General features: G+C 42.4%; 1 long non-coding RNA gene across 1 annotated transcript; it reads left to right on the plus strand.

Moving 5' to 3' along the window:
* The first annotated feature begins 1591 nt into the window (after positions 1–1591).
* LOC134481546 (uncharacterized) lies at positions 1592–22948 on the plus strand. The gene is made up of 2 exons (XR_010057153.1): positions 1592–12630; positions 18805–22948. It is a non-coding gene; the product is annotated as an uncharacterized LOC134481546 (long non-coding RNA).
* Positions 22949–24518: the final 1570 nt, after the last annotated feature.

The following is a 24518-nucleotide window of genomic DNA, read 5'->3' on the forward strand; positions in this document are numbered from 1 at the left end:
GTGAAGGATCTATTCAGTTCGGTTTGGTTTGCCTGAGTACTCACCTCAGATGGCACAGCAAACCAGAAAGAGGGATCCTGAGGACGGTCTCTGTCTCTCCCTTCCTCCCCCTCTCTCTTCAGCTTCAATTCGGATGAGATTCAACTCCACAGGAGATTGGTACCCCCTTGGAAGTACAAGTTTCCATTTGTCTATGCATTGCAAGCACACATTTGAAGCCACGCAATTGTAGTGTTGCACAGACGTCTTGTCAAAGGGCCGCATGTCACATACCCATTTTTAAGTTTGCAAGCCCTTGAGTACGTGAACCCCCAAAAGTCAACCCCGAGCCAACAGCTTCATTGTTGTTCCAATCCATTGTTGTTCCTGTTTCACTGGGTACTTTACAGGACAGGATGATGATGCCTAAAAGGGAAGGCTTAGTGATTCTCCCTTGTGGAGAAGATGGTCACTCCTAGAACAGGTGGCTATATTAAGGACAGATACAAAGAAGAAAATATTTTCCACTTATTATGTAAGTGAGGTTGGACTGTAACCTAGTGCAGAAACTGCCTTTCATTGTTTTTATATAACCTCTCCCTCAGTCAATTTATGTTCAATAGGCATTAATTCTTTAACATTTTTTCTACATTTGCTTATCTTGGGGGCAAGAACTTCATGTGAAGGTCAAAGGACAATTTGCAGAAGCTTGTTCTCAGCACCATATGCACTCCAGGTATCAAACTCAGGTTGTCAGTCAGGCTTGGTAGCAAACAGCTTTACCTTCTGAGACATTTCCCTGACCCTGTTCTTTAACGTTTTGACTAGTTCAGTGAATATCTATTGATCTAGGCATCATGCTGAGAGCTGGCTGCAAGGGTAGGGGAGTTGATAAAATGTTTGTAACACAAGCATGGGAGTTTGAGCTCAATCCACAGCACCTACTTTTAAAAAAAAAAGTAGTGTGTTTGTTATTCTAGCTCTGGAGAACAGAGATAGGCAGATAGATCCTTGAGGTTCATTGGTAAGCCAGTATAGAGAGGGAGGGGGAGATGGGTGAGACTGTAGAGATGTCTCCGCAGTGAAGAGTTCTTGCTGTTTTTGTAGAGTACCTGGGTTCAGCTCCCAGCATCCACATGGGAACTCACAACTGTTGTAACTCCTCTTCCAGCTTCCATGGGCACCAGACATACACATACATAAAATAACTAGTAAAGAAAAGAGTGACTGTGGACAACACTCAGTGCGTCTATCTTATAGACACATATACATGCATCTATTCATACATGAGCACACACACATGCACAGAAACACACATGAGCACTAAAAACATCTGTCCACAAACAGGAATTGTTGTCCAAGCATCACCCTAAATAGCTGCTCTGATAAAATACCTATAGGTTAATCTAAAAGTGCTCTCTCTCATGTTCGTTCTCTCTCTCCTCTCTCTCTCTCTCTCTCTCTCTCTCTCTCTCTCTCTCTCTCTTTCTCTCCCCCCTCCATATATATATATATATATATATATATATATATATATATATATATATATATATATATATATCGGGGAGAGTACCTCCAGTATGCTTGGAATCCAGATACAATAGCTTTAATTAATAACATTTTGTCCAGGAGACTGTACTTAAAACAGACTTGAACTTCAGGACATTAAATATGAAACCACGGCTCTTTGTTTGTGATTTCTGTCTGGCTCCAATTGGTGAGACTTTCAAGAATTTCATATTGAATTTCAAACATCTCAGGAATCATAAATTACACAGGTATCTGCATACATGACCATGTTATATGAATCTGCATAAACCAGGTTAGTTCATGATAGTTTTCTCAAAAAACTGTGTGTGTGTGTGTGTGTGTGTGTGTGTGTGTGTATTAAACTTGAGCTTGAGCTTCAAACTTAGACGTTTGACCAAAGTACTAATAGCATTTCCCCCTGGGTTAAAATTAATAATCCCCTCTACCAACATTATTTTTTGTCTAAAAAAAATCTGAGATGATATCAGAAAATACCATACATATTCCCTCAACCTCTGCCCAACAGTTCATATAACTGCTGAGGTTGCTTAAAAGCTGCAATTGCTTGGATGTGCTTTGTCCCCCCAAAATCAGTTGAAAACTCAATTGCTAGCATAATGGTATTGCGTGGTTGGGACCTTTAAAAGGCATAGTCTTCATAAAGGGATCAGTATAGCTCCTACCAACCGGAAATAGTTACCACAGGTTAGCCTAAGGCTGTTGACTCCTTTTCCACCTTCTTACCCACCATATGATAATACTAGGTCCTCGCCAGATGGGACAAATGAAACTGTTTTCTTTATAAATTAACTAATCTCAAGTATCTGGTGATAACACAGAAGACTAAGACACAGCCACTTAAAATCACTTGCTTAATTTAGCTTCTTTGTTTATTTTTTAAAATATATGACTGGTCCAACAGTTCTTATTTCAAGAAGTATCAAATATTTTAATTATAAGCTTTAGATTTTATTATAGATCTTGACTAAAAGCAATAACTGTTTTGGAACTTGACTGTGTACCTCCAAAATATTGACAGTGTATATTTAATGCATTGGGGCTGATCTTTAGCTTCTTCATTTTTAACTCTTTGCTTTTAATAATGAATCAGTTGTAAAATATAGTTTCAAACATATCACTCAAGTAGTTATCTGAATTTCTCACCTTGTGCTGTGAAAATAGAAATTAAGATCAAAAAGAAAATAATTTATTTCCTTATAATTCTTAAATAGAAATCTGTTTTGGTGTTGCAGTTTTCAAGTTATCCTTTCTATAAAAAAATGTTTAAAAATAATGGTTTACACTTCCAGTGGCACCATAAACTTTCATCACACAGTGATGTGATCGAAATAATTGGCAGAAAAAAAATCAACATTAAAGCTAAAAACATGTGAGACGAGCCCGTCAAATGGAAGTGAAAAAGATCTGACCTACATTAGTGGTAGCTGCCTATGCTGCGAAAAATCACCACTGTCCAGGGCAACAGAATCTTCATAGAAAAACATATCCCAAATTACAAAGGTTCCCAACCAGCTTAAGAGACAACCCAGTTTATGCTGGAACCTTTGTTTATATAAATCATTCAGTAGCAGTAAAAAATATGTAAATTGCACATATAGATGTAAGGACACGTGATAACATACAAACTCACGTGAAAGGACACGATTTATGTCAACGACATGATTCGGTGCTTTTGAAGTTTTGCATAAGCAAGACGTTTTAAATTTTATATTTATTTTATTTTTAGTTATATTTGGGCATGTGTATCTGTGCGTGTCTGTATTTGTGTGAGTGGAGGTGACCTCAGAGGCCAAAGGCAACATGATCCCCTAGAGCTGGAGTTACAGATAGTTACGAGTTGGTTAATATGGGTGTTGAGATATAAGCTCTGATCCTCTGCAAGAGCAGCAAATGCTCTTAACCACCAAGCCACTGGCTCTCAGTCTTCATAACCCTGTAACTTTTTAATACAGTTCCTCATGTGGTGAGCCTCAACCATAAAATTATTTTTGTACTACTCCATAAGTATAATTTTGCTACTATTATAAATCATATTGTAAATACCTGTGTTTTCTGATGGTCCTAGGAGACCCCTGTGAAAGGGTCTTTCAGCCCTCCAAAGGGGTTGTGACCCACAGGTTGAGAACTACCACACTAAGCCATCTCTCTCCAGCCCTAAGGGAAACATTTTTTTTTCTTTTTTCTTTTTTTCGGAGCTGGGGACCGAACCCAGGGCCTTGCGCTTGCTAGGCAAATGCTCTACCACTGAGCTAAATCCACAACCCCAGGGAAACATTTTTAAACTAAGCTTTTTAGCAGTTTCAGCTTTCTGAGGAGATGTCTGTAAGAGCTTAGTAAAAAAACCCAGTAAAAGCTACTAACTCCTTTATTTCTTGGATTATAATACCATGGAAGTTATAATCTAAATTATTTATTCCAATGCACTGCCTGTTTTCTGTATTTCATAAAGTTAAAAGGCAACAAATTCGCCTTTATAAAGTATTACCACTCTGTATTAATTTTTAAATTAATGTAAATAACTGTTAGAGCCTTATCAATACACTTGAGTTATTTTGATTATATTTATGTTACAAACTTCAACTTTGTCTGCCACTCTGAAGCCATCCGCTTTAACAGAATGCTGTCTTGAATGAATTCTGCGTTATTTGCGATTATTTGGTTGTGAAAGTTAACTTAAAATGCGTGCGTACAGAAGTACAGCTAAGCCCCAGGTCAGCCAGACCTGGAAGCCCAGATGCTTCCTGCCTCAAATCCTGACTTCTGTCTTCTGACTTCTGCCTGTCACTTGTCTGTTGCTTGATCACCACACACTGATGGCCTCTCTGTGGCTGAAAAAAGGCCTCAAGACATTGAAAGCTTTACCATGTGTAAGTTTAGACAGCTTTCTGGGTCCCAAGACTATAAATTCCTCCAAAGTGAGGAGTCTTTATTTCAACTTAAGTGGGCTGGCCTGTTCTAGTCAGGAGACCAAATATAAATTTGTCTGATGTTTCAGAGTAGTGGCCCTGTGATCATGGAAGGGTGAAGGTAGATGTTGCACCATTATTAGGCAATTATTTTTAATCACTGTGAACAAAATGTCTGATAGGAACAAGAGAATAGAGTTTTGTTTTGGGTCAAGAATCAGAGGTTTCACCCCACATTTGCTTGGTCCCAGAACTTCATGGTGAGAAGGTTCTCTACTTGTAACACACAAGAAAAGACACAGACAGAAAGGGGCCAGGGACAAAGTGCCATTCAGGGCCTGTTTCCAGTTACTTGCTTCCTCCAACTAGATTTCCCACCATCTGAAGTTCCCGGAACCTCCCAAGATAGTCCCACAGGGTACAGCACGAGAGTCATTAGGAGACACTTCCTATTCACTCTGTAGCAACCCCATGTGACCCATATTGTTGAACTCCGTAAGAGAGAAGAGAGTCGCCAGAAAGAAGTTGTTGCACAGAAAAGGCTTAAGTGGTAGCTAGCAAGGTTCTCTTCTGGACATCGGTCTCAGCACGACTCTTCCGAGAGCTTTTCTCTCAGCACACATCATAGAGGTTCCCTTAGAGCAGACACCTGAAACGGTGAAACTATTCTGTTCTTGTCGTCATATAGTAGCTAGGAGCCATGCGTGAATGAATACTTGAAATGCGGCTAAAATAAGTAAAAAAAATTAATTTGGTTTTACTCAATTAAAATGAAAAAAGTCACATATAAGTAGTATATTAGCCAATATTCTCCAGAAGAACAAAACAATGTATATGTATAAATCTATCTATAGATGGATGGATAGATAGATGATAGATAGATAGATGATAGATAGATAGATAGATAGATAGATAGATGGATAGATAGATAGACAGACAGTGAGTAAAGAGGATTTATTAAGTCGGCTAATATGAAAGGGGTTGGGTAGTCCAACAATCACTGTCTGTGCACCATAGAAGCTGATGAACCAGGAGCTGCTCAGCTCACAAAGCTGGCTGCCTCAGCAGTCCTAGCCTGCCTGGTGCCAAAAGCCTGAAAAGTTCCTGGAGAGTTGGTATTCACTGCACATTGGAAGGCCAGAGACACTGGAGCCTGCTGCTGAGGAAGCAGCAGGAGAGACGGATGCACTCACTCCTCACTCAGGGCTGCGGGGAAGCAGGCAGGTAACACTTTCCCTCAGACCTCTTCATATCTGGACCACCTTTGAAAGGAACTGCAACTCTTTGAAGGGAAGCTCTTCCCCACTGAGTTATTCTCTTTGAAAACACCCACACACGGAGTGTGTGTCTTAGCTGGTTCCTGATCCAGTCAAGATCCCAATCAGAACTTGTCATCATGGTTAATGTATGCTTTATTCTGCAGTATAGCCCTAAAGCAGCATAAATGGCAAGGCAGTATTCAGCAGGCTGCCAAGGATTGTTTAGGGATACTTGGTAAGAAGAAAGCAGTGGTAATTTCCCATGTGTGAAAGTGCTACCTGATGACCTAATACCTGGGAATGAATGCCGTGTGGAGGTAAAGACTGGGAAGCAAAGAAAATAAAAAGTAAATTAGAATAATTATTTCTGTTGCCTCTACCAAGTGTTTTTACTGGGTTATTACCATTCTGTCAGTGTCAGAGTAATAACCAAGGCCCATCATTTTATTACCTTAGATAAAATGGTAGCTTTTCTGATTTGTTTTTGGTTTTTTGCTTGTTTTTGTTTTGTTCTGTTTTGAAGCAGTGTCTTGCTGTGCAGCTAAACCCAGCCTGGAATTCACTATGCAACCTAGGCTGGTCTTAAATGCTCAACTTTCATGCCTCAGCCTCCTGAATGATGGAATTAGAGATTTGGAAATCAGGCTCAAAGTCTTTCTTCCAGGCAAGTGTAGCAATCGGGGCAGCACACAGATTCTACCAAGGAAAGAAGATGAACTAGCTCAGAAAGAGACTCGCTACCCTGCGCTCCCTGCTGTTGTATCCTCCATGCCTTTTATGCAGACAGAAGGAACACCCACACTGCTCTTCCTTTCCCACTGTAAACATGAAGTTATTCCTGTGTAATCTGGGTTGTAATGTTCTCATTGCTCAAGAGAGCTACTGCTATTGGGCAACGGTGCAGAGCACCACATTGCAGGTTGGTTTATCTGTCTGTCTATCTGGTTTGGCTATCTAGTGACAGATCCCCCCAAGCTTGGCACATGCCAAATGAGTGCTCTGTGCTAAGCCCCAACCTGGCCTCTACACTGCAGTTTTTTAAGAGAACAATAGCCCAGCATGGTCTGTCCTGTCAGCATGAACAGAACTTCCAGACCAATTTAACACAAAGTGATCAAGAAACACATGCTTAGTAGGATATAGGATCCAGCAGCTAAATGTTCTTATTCATAACAAAGTACATTATCTTGTTCCAGGCAAGATATTTAAAGCTTTTTTTCCCACAGCTGAATGTTTCTATGATAATGACAAGTGACATTTATATAATGATTTTCACTGAAAGGCCAAAAATGTACCATAAACCTTTTAAAATAATATAAATATGTCGCCCACAGTAAATGTAGCCGCCTATCACGCAGGATACAAGAAGCAACGTTTTAGAAGCCCCCAAGAGGATATGTACAGAAAGGAAGTCAAATTCTATGCCTAAAATAAATTGATAATCTGGGTTAGATGAGAAAAAAATTATTACGTGATTATGAAACAGTCATTCATTTCCCTTTGGCTTATGTAACTACCATGTGTGGGCCTCACTCCATGAAGGTCATAGGAAGCAATAAGAGTTTACTGCTCAGATCTAACAGGAAAATATGAACCATTATTCTTTATATAAAAGTAGATACTTGGGGGCTAGAGAGATGGCTCAGCAGTTAAGAGCATTTACTGTTCTTGCAGAAGGACTGAGGATTGGTCGCCAGCACCTACATCAGGCAATGCACAACCTCCTTTAATTCCACCTTGCGGGGATCCAATGCCGCCTTCTCGACTCCACAGGCATCTGCGCTCACATATACACAAACCCACATGCACACATGTGCACACACACACACACACACACACACACGTTTTAATATTTGTTTTGTGTCTGTGTAGGTATATGTTTGTGTGGTAGGATACACACATCACTGTGTGTGGAGCTCAGAGAACAGCCTGGAGTGTTGATCCTCAACTTGTAGCTTGTTTGAGGCAGCATCTCTCTTGCTGTTTTCTGGGATTATAGAGACTTGCCACAGCATCTGGCCTTTATATGGCTCTTAGGGATTCAGACTCAGGCTGTCAGGCTCAAGGGGCAACTGCTAAATCTCTCCAATGCTCAATGTACTTTTTAAAGGGACGAATAAATTATAGAAGCCTAGATACTGTGGCCCTTCATATTACTATTTAGTAAGCTTTGATGTGATGTTGTAAAAATGTAAAAATATAAAAATAAAAGAGTAAGGGTTGTCTTTTATCCCGCTAGGTCCACACCCCAGTGCCCCAAGATATCTGCTAGATATCTTGGCGGAAACACATCCCAGCCGCACACTTTCCTACACTCAAACCCTCACATAAAAGAACACACAACACAATAATCTTAGATCCAATTGATAATATATAATTGCCCACTTAAACATACAAAGCCCGGTACCATCCATCCCTTAGGAACATTAATAACAACCTGTAAATACACAGAGCAGAATCTTAACGTCACCTGCCATGGCTTCTCCCCTCTCTCTCCTGTCTCCTCCTTTCTCCTAATCTCCTCCTCTTCCTTCAAACTTCTCTCCCGCCCATCCTTCCTTCTCCTCCAATGACAGGCCTCCTTCTATCCTGTACCTGCCCCTCACCTGTGACTTTATCCTACATTGATGCAGGTATCTCACAACAATCAAATAAAACCAGATGAAATTGTAGTAAGGAAAAAATAAAAGATGGAAAATGTAACTTTAATTTTTTTTCAAACACCTATTTTTAATGATGGTTCTTAAACATTTTAACTTCCCTTACAGCCTACCATCCACCAGAGGTAGTGAGAAAGAAAGGAAACAGGGGAAGTGGACCTGTTTAGAAAGGTTCCTTGGAGCAACTCCCCTCTGTGTTGTCTGGACCCTTCACAGACACACCAGCAGTTCAGTTTGGGTGAGTCGGGATAGCAAACACAAATCGGCACTGGCCAGCACTACCTAACAGAGACAGCCAGGTCTCAGCCTTGGTACAAGTCGACCAGGAGGAATGCCAGGAGAAGTTCTCAGCTATGCCTCTCTCAAAGGGAAGATCAGCAAAGAAGGGAGACCAACAAGGGCTGCACAGCCAGCTCTGTAAACAAGCCCAGCTCCACCTCTGTCTTTGTCCTATTTAGACTCTCTCCAAACATCTCATGTCCTCCACGTGTCTTGCCTCAGCTGACATCACTCCGCCAATCAGCTCAAGTCTAAGGAAGCAGCAAGAAACTGATTTTCTCTCTATGGAGTCCCAACAAATGCAGCTCAGGTACATAACGTAAGGCAGACCAACATAGGTGTGTGGTTAGCAAAGAATCCTTCACCACATGTCCCTTCACATGTTTGCTTTAGCAGATCATCCTCTGACCTGTGTCTGCTTCAGCTCAACATTCCTTCACATGTCTACCCTAAAAAAACACCATCCAACTGACTTTCCAAAGAACCTTAAGTTTCCACTTCAGGGAAAATAACTTTTAATAGAGTAATACTTCTCAGTGTCTTCCCAATAATTCTTCCTAGTATAGAATTTCTCTTTGCTTACTTATTTCATTAGGCAAGCGCTATACCGCTGAGCTAAATCCCCAACCCCCTCCAGCTCTTCTCATATCCTCTCTGCTTCCCTACTTACCCAACTCCATGCCATTGCTCTGTCTCTCTCAAAGAGAGAGAGAGAGAGAGAGAGAGAGAGAGAGAGAGAGAGAGAGAGAGAGAATCAAAACAAAAGCAAAAATATAAGACCTTTAAAAGTAAAAGGGGGGCTGGGGATTTAGCTCAGTGGTAGAGCGCTTACCTAGGAAGCACAAGGCCCTGGGTTCGGTCCCCAGCTCCGAAAAAAAGAAAAAGTAAAAGGGAAAGGGGAACACAAACCAACAAAAATGTGGAGCTCATTTTGTGTTGGCGAGCTGCTACTCCTGGGCATGGGTCCTGCCCTGGAGTATGGCTGCTATCTGCACTCTGCTCTCCTAATGTGTAAGACACTAACTCTCATTTATTGGGAAGACAACCTATTACAGGCTTGTGGGGTATCTCTTAAGAACTCAGAGACCTGAGTTACAATTGCAGAACAGCCATTTACGCTGCTTTATCATCTGAATGTACGTCATCTCCCCTTTAAGATGAGGGTTTGAATGTTGGGTACACAGACGTGGGTACTTTGATGGGGGTGGGGGTGGGGATGTCCTTGAAACCGGAGAGAGGAAACAAGCTGGAGAAAGTAAGAAAATGGACCTTGAAGGTGTATACCCTGCCCACCTCTCTCTCTCTTCCTCCCCCTTCCCTCTCTTCCCTCTTTCCCTCCCTCTCTTTCCTAGGTGGCTATATAGCTCTCCTCCACCACACATTCTAACAGCCACAGTGTTCAAGGGCATGGGGCCAGTTATCCACATACTCACAGCTCAGAAACAAAACAAACCTCTTTCCTTTCAAGCTGCAAGGACAGGCATTTTCATCACAGTAATATGGAAATGAAACCACAGAACTGAGATTTCAGAATTTTAAGTGGAGTTGAATTGTGAGCCACTTAAGCAAAATTTATTTTCAATAGCTATGGTAAGCTTTCACCTCATGAAAATGCCCCTTAAATTTAGGAAACACTGCAAAATCTTATTTTAAAAATGGCACTTGGGGGGTTGGGGATTTAGCTCAGTGGTAGAGCGCTTGCCTAGCAAGTGCAAGGCCCTGGGTTTAGTCCCCAGCTCCGAAAAAAAGAAAAGAAAAAAATGGCACTTGGCGGGGCAAGGGGCACTTCAGGAGCAGAATGAGTGTACAGTGAGGATCTCAGTTCAAATCTCCAAAGTCGACAAAACAAGTATGGTAGCATCTGTCTACAATCTCAGGGACATGGGAGTGCAGACAGGAAAATCCCTGGACATTTGATGTGAGGTAGCCTGACATATGCAGAGACTAACAACAAGACACCCTGTCTCAGGCAAAGTGAAAGTCAAGATTGATACCAGAGGTTGTCTGATAACCTCCACACACACTCTGGCCTATATATGACTGTACTCATACACAGGAACACAGGCACACGCACACACGCACATGCACACATGCACACTATTTTTAAAAATTATAAAAGCCATTTGCTACTGATGACTCAAGTAATTCATTTTCTCCAAAAAATTACATGTGTACATATTTGGTTTCGCTTTTAATAAAAGAGTGATAAACAAAGCAACAGATATAACTATTACATTGCCTGCTGCTTTCACCATGGTCTACCTACTACATCTTTGAAAAATAGGGTTGGGGATTTAGCTCAGTGGTAGAGCGCTTGCCTAGCAAGCGCAAGGCCCTGAGTTCGGTCTCCAGCTCCAAAAAAAAAAAAAAAAAAAAAAAAAAAAAAAAAAGAAAAATAATTTTTAATGTATACACACACACACACACATATATATATATATATATACAGAGAGAGTATAGTGTGTGTATGTGCACACTCATGTGTGCATGCATGTGTGTGAAGGGTGAGTGCTGTGCTCATGGATAGCCTGTGGCATGGTGGGGCTCACTGAAAGATAAGAGAAATCCAAGAATAAGGATTATTGGAATTTAAAATATGATGTTGAAACAAATCAGTCCTTAGAAGAGATAGAAGTGGTGCCAACATTCTGGGAAACAGTTTGGCAGTTTTATAAAAAGTTAAACACTCCACCTACTATATAATCTTGTCATTCTTTGTCTAGACATTTAGCCAAGAAAAAACCATATGCCCATGCAGAGACTTGTACGTGAGTATTCAGAGCTGTCTTAGAGATTGTCCTGAATAGCAAACGGTCCACGTGCCCACCAAGTGACTGGATAAGCAACCAGGGAATGCAGTGGAAGCATTTGACAGAAGGAACTTCTGGTCCAACCAGCATGATGCACCTCAGGAAAACTGTGCTAAGAGAAATGAGGCAGGAAAGAAAATAATTTCTCATAAGAAGAGAAAAAACACAAACTACGCAAACCATGGTGAAAGCGAGTCGTCTATGGTCTTTAGGGGAAGAAGTAAGCAGGACTAGGGCACAGAATACAAGTTACTAAAGGACAAACATGTTTGGGGGAAGGAAGTGTGTGGGATGGTTTGGATGAGATCAGCCCCCACAGGCTCACATAGTTAAATGTTGGGGCTTCAGTTGGTGGAATTGTTTGGGAAAGGTTAGGAGGAATGACTTTGTTGAATTAGGTGTGGCCTTGTTGGGAGGAAGTATGTCACTGGTCAGTGGGCTTTAAGGTTTCAAAACCCCATGCCAGCGCCAGTCTCTCTGTCTCTATCCTCTCTCTGTTTCTGTTTCTGTCTCTTTGTCTTTGTCTCTCTCTCCTCTCTCTGTCTATCTATGTCTCTCTTCTGTTCTCTCTCTCCCTCTCCCTGCCTCTCTCTCTCTGCCTGCTGCCTGTGGATCAAAGCTACACCTCTCAGCCCTCTACTTGCCTGCCCGTTGCCACACTTCCTGTCATGATGATTATGGACTAACACTGAAAATTTAAGTAAGCCCCCAAATAAATGCTTTCTTTTGAAAGAGTTGCCTTGGCAATGGCTTCTCTTCCCAATAATGAGGAACTAAGACAGAAATTGGTATCAGAAGTGGGGTGTTGCTGCGACAGACTGGACCATGTTGTTTTGGAGACAATTGTGGAAGGACTTTGGAACATTAAGCTGGTAACGCCACTGAGTATTGTGAGCTCAATGGGAGGTTCTGTGTGAGCTTAGAAATAAGAATGTTGAGAGCAGTGCATACAATGGAGGCCTATCTTCTGAAGCCACAGAGGGAAACAAAGACTTTATCAGGCCATTTGTAGGAAGAATATGTGGTGTCTGGTCAGCTGGAACTGAAGATTCAGTTGTGATTAGGAAGAGACCAGAACCACTAAAGTAAAACCTTTGCTCTTGGAGTCAATGGATGCTGGTCAACCGGCACTGAAGAATCAACTGTGATTAAGAAGAGACCAGCATCGTTGAGTTGAAGTCTTCTGGTAAGTGTTCTTCTGAGTCAATACATAGAAGTAGTATTCCAGAAGTGGCCAATGTGGTACCTCCTGTTAGCAACCAAACATGATAGTGTAAGAGTCATTCCCAGTAGTACTGGTTTTGAAGGCATAAAGGAGTCATGAAAAACAGCTGAGCCTAGGCCCTGTGTGACAGAGATGCTGTCCCTGAAGAGAACCCAGGAGAAGCTATTGGTGAAAGTGCAGCCCACCTGCAGCAAGGTACACCAGCATTTTGAAGATGCCAATACCATGGTATGACTACAGAAATGGTGGTGTGGAACAAACCAGAGCCTGGAAGACAAGCTGTGTGTGCTGCAGATGACCCGAGCCCTTTACCTCTAAGTGCTGAGACTATGAGTTGATCTTGGACATTGGACATTGGGTTATTTGCAAAGTTGAAGTTTGGTTCTGCTTTGATTGTGACTGTGCTCTGGTTCTTTTCTCTTGAAATAGGGAAGCATTTAATTTACTTTTGATTTGATAGGAGCCTACAGCTGAGAGTCTTGGGATTTTAAAAGAGACAGAATGTTAAAGTGTTTGAATTTGTGAGACTTGTGGGGCTTTTTAAGTTTGAAAATATGTTATATTGTGAGGTAAATATTAATGTGTGCTCTTAGGGAAGAACAAGAAAGAAAAGATTACAGATTAAAAGCGATTGTTGTGTGTCAAGTTGACAAGGAGTCAGGTGTGGTTTTATGTCAACATGGCATCTGGGAGGAAGAAGCCTCAATTTCGAAAATGCCTCCATAGGGCAAGCCTGGAGGACATTTTCTTAACTGGTAATTGATGGAGGAGGACCTCTTGATGTGGGACCACCTCTTGACTGACAGTCCTGGGTTCTATAAGAAAGCAGGCTAAACAAGCCATGGGGAGCAAGCCAGTAAGCAGCACCCCTCGGCCTCTGCATCAGCTCCTGCCTCCAGGTTCCTGTTCTGTCCTGTCCTGACTTCCTTCAGCGATGGATGGTGATATATAATAGGGTTAACCAAATAAACCCTTTGATCACCGAGTTGCTTTGGTCATGGTATCTCTTCATACTAATAGTAACCCCTAAGACAATGTGTTATGTTGGTATGGTTGGTTTATGGACTTTTATTGTCGTGGTGTTGCTGTTGTTCTTTGGTTTGTTGAGTCAAGGTTTTGTACAAGTCATGGCTATCAGATACACTAGAGAAATGGGAATTGTTAAAACACAGACTTTTCTCTTCAGTGGAAGGGACAAACATGCCCATTTTCCATCCAGAAGGCTGTGAATGGAATTGTTAATACCTGGTAATGTTTGCTATTCTGTAGAGCCAGCCCTTATTGAGTCCCCCAGAATTCTGAACATTGTCTCTCAGTCAATAGAAACTACTCTTACACTTATTACAAACCCTTCCTTCAAAGGCCCTTACTGTCTCAGTCAACAGGACTCATTCTTGTGGAAAAGGTCACAGGTGCTTTGCTAGAGAGATGAACTTTGCAAAAAAGTTTTGATTCAACCATGCGCAAGTTGTGATTATCAAAAGTGGTGATAATTGTTGCATGGAAACTTTTCCCCAAAGTTTTACTGAGTTTAAATGTATAATAAAAATAAACTGCTTAGTGAGACTTTGGAAGTTTTGACCCAACATCAGCTAAGTCACATTGACCCAAGTTTTATTCTTACCTTGTGTAGACTATTTTCTGGACAGTCCTGACTCTTGAAGGTATACCCCCCAAAATCTTCTGTATAATATACCCCAGCACAGTCTGAAGCTCACTATGCAGCTCAGGCTGGTCTGGGCCTCTTGACCTTCCTCCCTCAGTCCTCTGAGTGCTGGGCCTGTGTTCTTCCCCCAACCCCCAGCCTGGCTTACACCTCGATGATGCTGATGGTTCAATGGATGTATAACTCTTGCAAACATACCAAATCATACACTTAAATATACACGATATTTTCAGTTTTGCTTCAATCAATTGGCTGCTCTTAAAAATGAAAGAGGAGGCCACATGTAGTGGTGCACACCTTTAGTCCCAGCACAAGGGAGGCGGAGGCAGAGGCAGAAGCAGGAGGATCTCTGTGAGTTCGAGACTAGCCTGGTCTACACAGTGAGTTCCAGGACAACCAGAGCTACACAGTAAAACCCTGTCTCAAAAAAAAATGCCCCAAACTAGAAAATATATGAAAAGATTGTTTATAGAAGATCAGTCGTAGAAGTCTAGTGTTTAGTGGCAAAGGGTTTAAGATGAAAAGGATAGAAAATATGAAATGAGGGTAGTTAAAGAAAAGAATGCAAAGATTTTTCACAGATCTAAAGCAGGGGAAGTAACTTATGTAAGGCCAAAGGCTAAGGGAAAGGAACAGATGAAAACCCAACAGTCCACATATCCCAAGAAACATCAGAACAGTAAAGAAAGTCTAAGACTAAACTCTCCAGAGAGGCAAAGCACAGTCAACCTGCTCCAAAAAATAAGGTTCAAACTGTCAGCAACAAAATCAGTATATGGCAAGTGGAATGGCAATGTTGGAGCCTTGAGGAGAATTACTGTGAATCTCCACATCTACGTGAAGCAAGATTCAATCAGAGATGGGAAATGAACCATTTCAAGATTACCTGAATTTTAAATTGACATTTTTCTTATAATTTTCAGAAAAAAAAAACAACTTGACCAAGATTAGCCCAACTTTCAAAAAGGAAACTAATAAGACAGAAAGTCAGGGTCATGGGGCAGTGAAGTCGGCCCAGGAAAATGACGAAGACAGGCAGTGAGCCTAACGTGAGCAAATTTGAATCAGAAAATGAAGTCCGAGGAAAGGTTCAGGGAGAAAGGTCACTCAACAACCAATATAGAACACTGCTGGAGAATTGTGTTGTAACTGAACTGCTTCCTCTCATCCACAAGGAAGCGGGACACACCTGATGCACAAGATAGTAACACAAGGAAATGACACTTGTGCACATAATTGTACATGCTGCATTTCTATACGACTACCAGCATAGGTTTGCAGGCACCAGCATCAGGACAAACCCATGAACATAATTACAATGGCATCCCTAGGTGGTAGGAAAATTCCAACTTTATATCGTATCTACAGTCAGTCACTGGTGGAGAAATTTTGCATATTTCTCTCTCTCTCTCTCTCTCTCTCTCTCTCTCTCTCTCTCTCTCTCTCCCTCTCCCTCTCTCCCTCTCTCCCTCTCTCCCTCTCTCTCTCTCTCAAACATGCCCACAGCAGTTGTTTCTTCTGGGAACCTGAACCAAGGAATATATTACCATACCTATGCTTTGTCTTCCTATGGTCTTCAAATTTTTATAACAAATTTCAATGACATTGAGAAGTAAGAGTGTATTATTGTATTCTGCAATGGTTGTAACTATCCTTCACGGTGATTTGTAAAGCCATCTCCCCAAAGATAAGAACTCTCCAAACACTTGACATTGCCAGGTTTTACAGACTTTCAAGTGTCTCTTCATAATAGCATGGGCCCTAGTTTGAGCCCTGAATTAGTACCCATTCCAACATCCATCCTCCTCGTCCCTCTCATGGAGGAGGCTGACATGGAGATTCCCCCAGTAGGGTTGTATTGAGCTGTGTAGGCCCACCCAGCCTGGGGGGACAAGTTACATGTGCATGCTCTGTTTGTTTTATGGTCCTGTCTTAGAAGTTACTGCTTTGATACTCAGCCTCTCTTCCTCTCTGAAGCTTGATCACATGAGCTCGGCTGAAGCTGCCTCTTTTCTCCAAATCATCTGTGCAAGTGTTTTTCTGGTGACATTTGCCAATAGTAAGTCATTTAATGTTCTCGGTGATAACTCTGCATATGGCAGAGTCTGGATCCTGGCGGCAGTTTTAAAGAAAAATGTGAATAGTGACATCAGAGGTCTCCAGACAGAAGGGCACCCGACACCAGAGCAGATGTTCTGCTGTTTGTTTTCTCCAGCACTGCCAAGGAAATGTTCAGAAAACCGCAGTCTTGCCATGCACTGTGGCATGCACCTTTATTCTAAGCAGGAGGCAGGCAGAGCCCTCTGAGTTCAAGGCCAGCCAGGTCTCCATAGCAAGTTCCATGCCAGCCAAAGTTACACAGAAAAACCCTGTCTCGAAAAGAGAGAAGGAAAGAAGGAAGGAGAGAGAGGGGTGAGGGAAGAAGAGAGGGAGGAAAAGAGGAAAGAAGGAAGGAAGGAGACCACCAGTCTTCCTAATTGTCTTAATTCCTTCAACTTGACAATATTATTTGTAATGGCCATATTTTCCCAATATATAATATATATTGTGTATGTGTGGGTGTATTTGCATGGTTAAAATGACCAGCACCTACACTAACCTAGCTGACTTATATAAGAAATCAATCCAAGGAACCAGTAAGAACTCTGTCACACCTCCATGGGCCAGAAGACAGATCCTTCTTTAGCTGTGTACCCTGTGTGCTTCCCTTTTCCACCTTAGTTCTGATACTGATCTGTGTCCTGCCTCACTTCCCTGCTCTGCAAAGGTTCCCAGCATCACAGACCTCTTCCCACTTGCAGTCCCAGACACACAGTGACCCCTCATTAGTCACCAAAGCCCCCCACTCAGCAGATGGAAACAGAGTAAAGAGCTGGGACGGGAGCAGCGCAGGTGGGATGGTCCTGGGGCTTTCACTGAGTGGGGCCTGTGTGGTGTGCCTACTCCAGTTGGTATTGAGGTATAGACTGCAATTTACAGACCCATTATCTGTCACAAAGCAAGCAGAGATTCACGCTGCCCTGGAAGGAAACACCTGGAGTGAATTCAGCAGCGAGATGTTTCTAATTATACTCTTTGAGAAAAAGGTTAAAACGCTGATGTTTAGTCTGAAAGAGAAATGACTCAGGGATTCTATGATAATTATTTTTCAAATATCTGAATGGCTGCCAGACAAAAAGGGGTCAAGGTCTGCGTGGTCACGGGGAGAAACCAAACCAGTGGGTGGCTGGTGTGAGCTGCAGATCTAGACTCCGTGTAAGCCCTGGAGCCCAGAGATACTGTTAGAAGTCATATCTTTCAGGAGGAGTGTGTATAATAATTGGAAGTTTCATCACAACTAATCAGAATCCAATAATATCCTCTACTCAGACTGTGTTGGAACACATTTCCAATAGACATAGTTGTGGAAGCATTAGGCGGATGGCAGATTCCGGGAGCAGACAGCCTTTCTTCTTGCTTTCCTTTAGTGGGGCTGGGGGCTTCAAGTGTGTGTTTCCCCCTCTCGTTCCTCATCTATCCTTTTGCTCTATTCCCCAAATGTAACACTTATTGCTCCTAAGGGTCACAAGCTAAAGTGAAGAGCAGTCGGTGTCTGCGAGGAGGCTTTCTACCTCTGTCTCTGGTTCTAAGACAAGACTTGGCCTCCCTCTTGATGGGGCTTGCAGGAAGGAGTAAAGGAAGGAGAACAGTACTGGTGGGAAGAAGAGTGTATTTCTAGGTTTCGAAGGCTGGATTGAGGATGGGAGATTGCCTCCAAACCCTGGGAGCTGTTTAGAAATGACATGTTCAAAGTAATGTTCCCGGCTGAAGGTTGAAGGGTAGAGTATGGACCTGGGTGAACCAAAAGGCAGAAGATGCTATGCTAACCCAACAATAAGAGAGTAAGCATGGGCAGAGATGGGAGGAATTTGGAAAACATTGCCAGATGCAATTATTTTTCAGCAGTTTGGGGGAGCTGCATGTCTCAGTACAGCCACGTGGCTCTGAAAGGGACTGACGTCCCTCATAGCCCTTGTATCATGGAAAACAAAGCTAACCTTTGAAAGATAAGAGTCATCTCTCCAAGAAAACAAGTCAGGTCAGCAGGTGAGGCGCTGGCCGTGACAGTGCCAGTTGCCATGTTCCTCTTGAAGTGATTGCATTTGCTCTAAGAATTTCTTAACCTTTCCTGAGGAAAACTGGCTCTGGTGGCTGACCAAAGAAGGCCCGAAACAGAGTATCCCCTTCATGGCGTTACCCATACAGGGCCTCCCCACAAACACCTGTCTCAGTATGACCGTGTGTTTCCTTTGCTCCTGAAATAAGAAGCAAGCTCAAAGTCTAAGTAATGATTAAATAACACAATTGGGATAGAGTAATGTCCAAGTTGTCATCATGTATTATCTAAATGTTCTCTTATGCACTGGTATTTCTTAGTGCGGTCCTTAGAACTGCCTCTGTACAGTATTTCCCAAATTCTGTCTCATCAGATGTGAATTAGAACCTCTGGAGCTGAGACTTGAGGATCCAGGTTCTTAAGGACAATCCAGGTGCTGTGATGGGAAGATGGCGTACGCCCTGTGATTTTTAAATATAATTGGGAGGAGATCTGTATTGCCTAAAGAGCATAATCCTCACAACGATCCTCGTATAGTTTAAGCTTAGGTACCACTCCGTGAAGATCCACTTAAAGGGATGTAACATCAGTGCTGTGAGCAGAGACAGACATAACCTAGGAACTCCATGGCCAACCAGCCTAGCCAAAGCTGCAAGCTTCAGGGAAGAGACACGTGAACATTCACTGTGGTGAAAATTATTAAAACTATAACTAAAAATAAAATAAAGCAGGGCAAAATAAAAACATTTGTGAAGGTATATGTTCTAAAAGAAAGGAAGGAAGGAAGGAAAGAAGGAAGGAAGGAAGGAAGAAAATGAACCCGGCTTCTTTTGCATCCTTTCTCAGTAGCTGTTCAATAATGATCTCTTTCCAACACAGTAAGGGAATCCAATAGGAAAGACAGACTTTAGAAAACAGGTACTCAATGTACAAGAGAAACCTTTGGGGACCTGACAGTGATAACAGAGGAAGAACCAGGGACATCTGTTAGACAACAAGCCTGAAAGGCAGAATTCTGGGACTAATCAGGAGGCCCCACAAAAAAGAAGTCATGGGGCTGACTGGGGCAGACAGTGATAGGACATGCCTGGACACTTTAATGAGGCATTTAAACACTGAGTAGTGGTGGTCACACATATGAGAAAAGTTCTTAAAGTTATATTTTAGATTTATTGCTTTTCCGTGTGTGAGTGTTTCGCCTGCATATGCACCACATTCCTCCCCACAGAGGTCAGAAAAGGGGATCCAACTTCTTGGAACTAGAGTTCTGAATTTGTGTCCTGGTAATTGAACCTTGGTCTTCTGCAAAAGCAGCAAGTGCTCTTAACCATCACTAAACCCATCTCTTCAACCCCTGTAAGAATATTTTTTTAAAGAAAGTAAAAATACAAGACACCAACTGACTTCTGTTTGAAGGAAAGGAAATGCCATCATGAATTACAACATTGTGCATATTGAATATTGAATACTGACCTAACCAAAGCACAATTCAGTGTTTTAAGGAGGATAACTGTGTGTGTGTGCATGTGTGTGTGTGTGTGTGTGTGTGTGTGTGTGTGTGTGTGTGAGAGAGAGAGAGGGGGGGGGGTTAAGGAGGACGGTCCCCATCACAGGTAAAACAGATTATGACCAAATCTGAAAATTCAAGCAGCAATACAAGTGTTATTCCAAGTTACAGAGTAAATACCAACATGACCAGGTAAGCAAGCAGCATGGCGGCCCTTGGGAGAGAGAAAACAGGGCTAGGAAAGAATGATACTATGTGATTGTTTGAATAGCAAAGCTGTTTCTTTCTTAAACTCTGTGCATATGTAAATTTGATTCTTCTTAAAAGAGGGGATCTGTTGGCCTGAGTGTCTGAAATGCACAAGCTGAGATGATCTCACACTTCGTGTGTCAGAATTTCCACTCTCAGGAAACAAAGCCAAGGCAATACTAGAAAGGCAAGAGAGGTTTGTGTAGTGAGTAGATCCCCTGTGAAAAGGGAAAGGAGAAGAGAGGCTGTGGGGAAGACCTCCATTTCAGTGCAGGGCTGGCCTCCTGAAGGGAAAGAAAAGTGCCTCAGCTGGTAGCTGAACAAAGATGGAGAGATGCCCAGCTCCTCCTCACCATTCCACAGTCACCATCCTCTCTCTGTCCTGGTCTCTCCCTACAGGCAGCATTTCCTGTCTTGAACAGGTCTATTTGTCCTCCAACAGCACCATGATACACACTGTCTCTCTTCTCGAGAGGAAAAATAAAGGAAGATTTCAATGGAGTGAACTGTAGCACCCATGTCCACCATGAATCAGAGGGTGTAAACTGGCAGCTCCATCCTTTCTCTGTACTGTCTGTTCCAAATTTTACACGCTGAGCTCTTACTTGGCTTACTGGTCTCAGTGTCCTACCTGGTGGTTTGGCCAAACCTACATTTCTCAGGAACCTGAAACCCTGATTCAGACTAAAGTGGCTTCTCTTTTCCACATAGTCACAGGAAAAACAAGATGGTCCCAAGGTCCACAGCTCCCTTTTGGATTAAGACTCCCTTGGCAGTCTCTACAAGTTTACAATATGGTGACTGTTTTCCTTGGGCTCTAGCACTTAGGGGTCAACAGCAGGTCTTTGCATTTCAGAGTCCAGTTATCTCACTGCCTCTGATGAACATAACTCTGTGACTGCATCTCCCGGCCGACAGAGGAGAGCCTACATGACGTGTGTAGGTGTGCTAGGGTTCCTAAGCCACACGTTCCTTAAAGTCTGGCAAATGATGAGGCTTTCAGACCCTCCTTTCTGCTGAGCCTATCCCCACAGCCCATCTTCCTGAGCTTTGAGCCCCTCTGCTGCCATCTGACTTAACCCCTCAGGTGTTCCCCCATGCCTAGTGTGAACAGTTCCTCCCTATGGGTTTCTGAAAGCCACCCTGGAGACAAATCCCTGAACTAAAGAAGCCCTGATTGTTTGGCTTTTTTTTTTTTCTAGCTTCTCTGATCAGGTACCTCGGTCCCTGCCAGCACTTTCTAGATAATTCCTACAGCTTTTTTGGGACACGATCTCTTTATTTCATGAGGGTTTTTTTTTTATGTTTGTCAGACATGGGCTTACTCTGCATTCTATGCTGACCTGGAATCTGTGTCAATACTCCTGTCTCAACATCCTGAATAGGGTAACAGATGGGAATCACCATACCTAGATATTTTTCAAGTATGATATGTCTCTAGCTGGGCATGTAAGATTTAAGCCAAGAGAGCAGCTTTCTTAGGGGACAGTACCTCTTCCCTTGTTAGAGGAAGGACTCTGATCGCTATTCCTATCCTGAGGGCCTGATGTTTGCCCCTAAAAGCTGAGGTCAGCTCCTGTAGCAGACCCGACTCAGTTCTCTTCATGAGGTTCTTCTGATGACAGTATTCCTCTTAAAGTTCTGCCCATGAACCTACTCAGTCACATACCTTTTCTAAGAAGGAAATTCTTTTAAACATAAAAAAAATGTATGCGTGGGCTTAGCAATGGTCAGTGTAAAGGACGGAGTCATATTCTGTGTTGACCTAGAACTTTCCAGTTTCCCACATGCTGTCATCACACAGCACAGCTGGCACATCCTGAAAAGAATATCTTCATCTCCCTTCCTTGGCAATTTATACCGTGACTCCGAGAGACGCAAGCGTGTCTGTGCCAAGCATCCCTTCCCTTCTCTGCTGATTTTCACAACTCTCTAGCAAATATGCATATAAATAGAAGGCCTACGAATAAGATGTTTGCCGTAGAAATAATGAACCGAAAGAACCCCACTGTGCAGTCTCAGGGGATCCTGACAATCTGTCTTCCGAATGTGGGCAGAGCGTTCTAAGTCAAGAATAAAATATTAGACAAGCTCTACGCTGCATTACTGGCTCTGCATCCCAGGACTTAAATTGCTCTGTGCTTTCCAGTGACAGGGACCTAAAGACGACAGCATACCACAAAGCTTCCTACTGGCCAGAGTCTCTCTACTGCCTACACCTTGTGGAGACGGGCTCTGAAGCTTCATTTTAAGTTGGATATATTAACGGTCATCATTGTAGGTAGTCAGAGCAGGAATTCAAGCGGGAGCAAAGGCAGGAACCATGGAGGAGTGCTGCTTACTGGCCTACTCTCCATGGATTGCTCAGCTTGCTTTCTTATACAATTCAGGATCACCTGCCCAGGGCAGGTACTGCCCACAGTGGGATGGAGCCTCCCATATCAATCATTAACCAAGAAAAATGCCCCAACAGGCTTGTCTACATGCCAATCTGACAGAGGTAGTTTCTCAAATGAGGTTCCCTTCCCCTAGGTGACTCTAGTTCGTGTTAAGTTGGCAAAAACTGACAAGCACAATCTATAATAGAACGGAATGAATTATTATTTCAAAAACTACTTGCAGCTGAGCAGTGGTGGTATAACCTTGAATCCCAGCACTTGAGAGGCAGAAGCAGACAGACATCTGAGTTTGAGGCCAGTCTGGTCTACAGAATGAATTCCAGGACAGCCAGGGCTATACAGAAAAACCCTGTCTTAAAAAGTTGAAAAGAAGAAGAAGAAGAAGAAGAAGAAGAAGAAGAAGAAGAAGAAGAAGAAGAAGAAGAAGAAGAAGAAGAGGAGGAGGAGGAGGAGGAGGAGGAGGAGGAGGAGGAGGAGGAGGAGGAGGAGGAGGAGGAGGAGGAGGAGGAGGAGGAGGAAGAGGAGGAAGAGGAGGAGGAAGAAGAAGAAGAAACCCTACTTATAAAGAAAAGCCTGTGTCAGTGATCTTCAATGAGATGCTAAAAGCTAAAGTAAGATCCAGTCTTCATAAACATTTCCAAAAAGTAGGTGGAATAATTTACAGTTCACTCTATGATGTCAATAATATTACCTTGATATTAAAATCACCCAAGAACACTAGTAGAAAAATACCAGACCAGCCTGAATGGAGATGCACAACCCAGCAGCATACAGAAATAATGGCAGCCCTACGACAGTGATAAGCCAATTATCAAGGGCTTTTATATTTTAAAGACCCACCAAGCAGCAGGAATAAAAGGGAATTTCCACAACCTGGAAATGAAGAAGCAAAACTTCATTACAGAAGATTTGGCAAAGTCTTAAGAATTCCACAAACCAACCAACCAACCAACAAACAAACAAACAAACAAAAACAAAAAAACACCTGTACTGTACGGTAAATAATTCAGCAAGGTTACTGAATATAAGATCAATACGGACACACACACACACACACACACACACACACACACATTATATTTCTACACACCTCTAATAAATCACTTAAATAAAAAAAATTTAATTCCATTTGGGGATGGAGAGACAGCTCCTTTGATAAAGTTTTTCACTGAACGCGTATGTTTGATTCCTACAATCTGTGTAAAAGCTGAGTGCTGAGGGAGGCAGAGAACAAAAGATCCTGGAGGTCAGCTATCAAGTCAGTCTGCCCAATCAGTGAGCTCCAGGAGACACCACAGCCAATCAGTGAGCTCCAGGTTCATGTCTCACAAAACAAAGGTGAAAGGTGATTGAGAAATAACCCAATGCCAACCTCTGGACTCTACATGTACATGCATGTACACACATGTACAAACACTTGAATATACAGGGTATTCTATATACAGAAGCATACTAATGAATCCAATATTTAGGAATTCTACCAAATAAGTGGGAAAAGATTATTTTAAATCTATAACATCATGGAAAGAAATTAGGAAATGCGTCAAAGAATGCAAAAGCATCCCATGTTCATGGACTTGACAACTCAGTACTGTGACGAAGGAATCTTCCCTGTGTTTATCTAATGTCAGTGACATCACTAGCACAGTCTCAACTGTTTTCTTTGTAGAATTAACATCTAAAGTCCATAAGGAACTGAAAAGAAGCCAGAATATGTTGAACACATTAAAAGGGGAAAAGGGCGAGGTTGAAGGACTTTTCAGTTCCAAAAGTCAAATCAATACAACATGCTGGCATAGAGGACACATCAACGCAGTTGCTTCGAGTCTGGGAACAATTATGTCTGTAGTGGACGGATTTGAGAAGAGGGAAGGCAGAGCCTGTATCCCACAACCCCGTTGGCCCTGGGATTGCCACTGCTTGCCGTTATAC

The sequence above is a fragment of the Rattus norvegicus genome, chromosome 13, assembly GCF_036323735.1.
Source record: "Rattus norvegicus strain BN/NHsdMcwi chromosome 13, GRCr8, whole genome shotgun sequence".
NCBI classification, from domain to species: Eukaryota; Metazoa; Chordata; class Mammalia; order Rodentia; family Muridae; genus Rattus; species Rattus norvegicus.